The 4,831-nt window shown below is 35.5% G+C and overlaps 1 protein-coding gene across 2 annotated transcripts in view; it reads left to right on the top strand.

Moving 5' to 3' along the window:
• Nucleotides 1–4,831, top strand: part of LOC107550096 (neurocalcin-delta B) — a 15,209-nt gene that overhangs the window by 2,239 nt on the left and 8,139 nt on the right. The window lies entirely within an intron of this gene.

The following is a 4,831-nucleotide window of genomic DNA, read 5'->3' as shown; positions in this document are numbered from 1 at the left end:
ATGGACTAACCCAACTTTTGGGTTAAAAATTTAATGTAAAAATGTCAACGGTTCAACGGTTGGGTTAGTCCATATTTGACCCAAAGTTGGGTTGAAACAACCCAGCATTTTTTAGAGTGTATGGAAATCTGACGTGACGTTATACCACCATCTTATATCTTTATTTTGACAAAAAATAAAAGGACAATGTATTAGATGTCGAAGTCTATCATGTAGACTGGTTGCAGAGATTTACATATGTAATGTTTGGTTTGGGACTAGAGTATTATGACCAATGCTGTCCATTAATGTCTTCTGTTTAATAGTGCACCTCATAAGCATGTAAATATGAAGTGTCCACTTTCTCTGCGTTTCAGCCTTAGTATAAAGGTGGTAAAAGCATATACTGTGACTTGTTGTCTCACTTATAAAATGCTTCATTAGATCCTGAGTGCTTCTGGATCTCAGTGGAGCATGATGGAGCATGTGAATGTGGCGGTGTTTGGATTGACTCTTTGTGAGGATTGCGTGTATTTTTAATGAGGCTGAGGGTAGAGTTATTACTGTAATGTTCAGCTCAAGCACGTACATTCACGGTGACAGCAGCTGAGAACGGTAATGGCACTTTGTAATGAGTCAAGTGATAGTGATTTCACACTCGAGTTCCTCTACATTCAATTTGTGTGCATTGAGGCTGTAATGTAAAGGCATTTCCTGTTTGCGATCATCATGTGAAGTCTCCCGTCACTATTGCTGTAATTGCCCGTGATTTCAAGCTGTAAACGGTATGAAAAAAAAATGTTTCCAAAAATAGGGGCTTTGCAAATATTTAGACTAAGAGCATGTGCAGGAATTGTCGAGCGTGGAAGGATGGAGGATTGTGTCGAGGTCAAGCAAGGATAGTTTACAAGCAGTTAACGCTTTTAGATTGATGGCTGGATGTTTATATTTGAATTAGACAAAAATGCTTTATGTCAAAAGTCTGGGTATTAATATAGAGTTGCTCGGGGGGGGTTTCAGACAGGAAATATGGACCTTTAACGACCTCAGTACTGTCAGCCGAGTGTGTGATATTTATAACTACTTTCAAGTACATTCACTGAATTTTTCTCATACAAGCGAAACATTTAGAAGGTCATTTTCCTCTAGCTTTCGGCTGCTTATACTTGCACAAATGTTAATCCAACATGTTTCTCTTATTTAAAATTCCACACTTTAGTTTGACAGTGTTTTGAAACCGTTTAGCGAAGGCAAAGATCTTAGCAGAGGTCACACGAGAGAGAAGGACACCATTTTAGCCGAGGCCTGTAAAACCCCACTTAACAATCACAAACTTTCTGCGTCCATGCAGAATTCCAGCTTATTTTAAAAACGTCTAGTCTTTTCATTATTAAGGGTTTGTTTTATAATGCATATTTTATTTCATCTGTTTACTCTTGGGTGTTCTTGAGGTTGCAGATTGTTGTGTTTTACGCATTGGAGTCCAGTATGTACAGTATACCTGCTGTATTCTTTATCGCCAAGACCTGGTATAAGATATTTAGTGGCCCTTACATAACAGACATGAACCTTGAGTTAATCCTGCAGGTACAAAGACACAGAGAGAGAGATTGTGAGGGAAAGCAGACTTGTTAGCTAGTTAGTGAAAGGAAATTAAACAACATGTTAGTTGAAGGAAAGTTTTTGATGCATTGTGTGTTCTGTGCAGTCAGTGTAGGACTCTTGCAAGCAGATTTCAGACTCCAATTCACACTATTAACTAGTTGCATGCATATTAGCATATTGGCTGTTTATTAGTTCTTATAAAGCACATATTAATGCTTTATTCTGCATCACCATATTTTAGATCCCTTAATCAACCCAACACCTAAACCTAACAACTACCTTACTAACTATTAATAAGCAGCAAATTAGGAGTTTATTGAGGCAAAAGTCAAAGTTAATACTTAGATAGTGAGAATTGGTCCCCAAACTAAAGTGTGACGTATATCAATATTAATATTTATTGACTGTATCACTTATGAGCAGATCTTGCTAAATGAGATTGAAATTCTTAAACTGGCCCCTAGGTCATTTTTCCCTTTATAAAAAAAACAAAACAAAACAATAAAATTTAAATTCTCCAACCTTATAAAATGGGCCACACTTTATTTTAAGGTCCAATTCTCGCTATTAATGAACTATTACGACTTTTGCCTCAATAAACTCCTAATTACTGTTTAGTAATTATTCACTAAGTTTAGGTATTGGGTAGGATTAGGGATTTCAAATATGGTCATGCAAAATATGTGCTTTTTAAGTATTAATAAACGGCCAATGTGCTAGTAATATGCATGCTAATAATCAGCTAGTTCATAGTGAGAATTGTTCCCAATGCTAAAGTGTTACCATAAAATGAGTTTGAATGTGTGAGATTCTTGTGGCATGGTCATATTTACTGGTGTTCGGTGAATTTTCAGGGGCAAAATCCAGTCATTTCAATAGGAATTTCCCCACGCAGATTTCACAGCAGGTTCATGTTGTTCACACGAATTCACTGTGTTGGCCACCAGAAAGCTGCTTGGGTTGAAAGTGACTTCTGTGCTGCATACATCAGTCGACTATAGATAATTGACAATGGGCTTTTTTTTGCCCACAAATTTTGCTGAAATGTGATCGCACTTTTAATCAATCAATACATTCAATTGGAATAATGAGAGCACTGTGTTTCTTGATTTAGCTCTGGCTTTGTTTTAAACTATTTTTGTTGGAGACGTAGAGCAAAAACAGATAATACTGAAAATATTGTGCCTAAAATATAAATAACTTATGAACTTTTTTGTTTAGTAACTGTTATATGAAATAGGTGATATATCAGATGTTATACTGTAAATATAAATGACTGCATTATAGCTCATAGAGGCCCAATGTGAATCTTATGTGAACAATAATGTATTTGAAACACATTATGAGGGATTATGTGTATACAGTATTTTTTCAACTGTTTAAATTGAACTACTGCAAATTGAGCCCTGCAAAAATTCATAATTCATTATTTTCTTAAAGGGATAGTTCACCCAAAAATGAAAATTCTGTCATTAATTACTCACCCTCGTGTTGTTCGAAACCCGCAAGACCTTCGTTCATCTTCGGAACACAATTTAAGATATTTTTGATGAAATCTGAGAGCTCTCTGACCCTCCCATAGACAGCAAGGTAACTACCAGATGTAGTTCCTAGAGACGAAAATGTGGAATAAAGTCATTATTTTTGTTTTCTTTGCACAAAAAAGTATTCTCGTAGCTTCGTATCTTTACAGTTAAACCACTGATGTCACACGGACTACTTTGTCGATCTTCTTGGTACTTTTCTGGACCTTGAACGTGGTAGTTACCTTGCTGTCTATGGGAGGGTCAGAGAGCCCTCAGATTTCATCAAAAATATCTTAAATTGTGTTCCGAAGATGAACGAAGGTCTTGCGGGTTTCGAACAACACGAGGGTGAGTAATTAATGACAGAATTTTCAATTTTGGGTGAACTATCCCTTTAATTAGCATTTTTGTTGTAAATTCCAGAAAAAAAATATATAAACCCTTAAATCAAGATCAAAAGCTAAATGTGTTTTAATAATTTATTTTATTGATTAATTATTATTTCATGTTATTATTTCATTATTTCCAACGTTATTCTTAAGTTTACATTTTAAAACCTGTGAAATCATATTTCCTAACATGTGGAAACACAGTTGAGACCTAAACTAAATGTTTATAAATGAGACATAAATTGATGTGGCATGAATTTGGTGTTAGCATAGCACAGATGTCAAATGTAGATTGAGGTGAGCAGGTGCCAGCAATGAGCCACAGAAACCAACAGTCTTGCAAGGGTTGGCATACAGTTAATAGCTATGTGTGCGATACATGAAATTCATAACTAAACATGAATCATTGATCCTGATTCATTCTAGAGATCAGCCTACTGTCTGCTAATGCTCACTTGATTTTTCCCCTTGACTGTAATTTTAGCATACAGTACACTTATTGAACAAAACAATGTAAATGCAGCACTATAGATGACTGTTGATGTGAAGGAAATTTCCGCATTGACTAATGTCACTAGATGTGCCCATGATAACTCATACCCAGAAATGCTGTTCTTTCTTGCAGTTAACACTTACTGTACGTTTATTTTGGTGAGCTTGGGAAAGAACAAGGAAACTATGAGAGTACTTGATGAGCTTTTCATTTTGTAGCCCCCTCACAAAGATGAATGCAGCATTGACATTTTCCACAGTCATACTTCAGTTTCGGAGCTTGTAGTTTTATTTAGCCTCGGTGGTTTTGAAGGTTGGAGGAAATGGAGATATCAACCTTTCTATCACATGACACGCACCTTCCTGTGTCTTGTTCCATCATTTGTATGACCACTCGTGAGAATGTTCACTTCTGTCATTTCGATGGCTCGTGCTTTCGTAAGGCTGTCAACACAAGTAAGTCACAAGTCATTAATTTCATTTATAAGGCAATGCATGTTCTACGTTGTATCTGCTGATGCATCAGAGATGAGAATGAAAATAGCTGAGCTCTGATGCTCATCTGGGAGACTGATTGACAGAGTTTGATTTCAGCTTGCAACATTTGATCCATTCTTTTTCTGTTTGTTTGTTTGTTTGTTCCTCATGAATAATTTTATAAGGATTTTTTTTTTTACTTCTAACTTGTTTACTACTTGTCTTGTGTAATAAAATATTTATTTATGAAATGACCAAAGAAAGAAAGAAAGAATCAGGTATTTTTTTGTTTGTCCATTAAAATAACTAAACGTCCTGTAAACATAATCCTATAAACATCATTTATTTATTTATTTATTTATT

The sequence above is a fragment of the Sinocyclocheilus grahami genome, unplaced genomic scaffold, assembly GCF_001515645.1.
Source record: "Sinocyclocheilus grahami isolate Dianchi unplaced genomic scaffold, SAMN03320097.WGS_v1.1 scaffold387.1, whole genome shotgun sequence".
Classification (NCBI taxonomy): Eukaryota; Metazoa; Chordata; class Actinopteri; order Cypriniformes; family Cyprinidae; genus Sinocyclocheilus; species Sinocyclocheilus grahami.
This window is presented reverse-complemented; position numbering and strand designations above follow the sequence as displayed.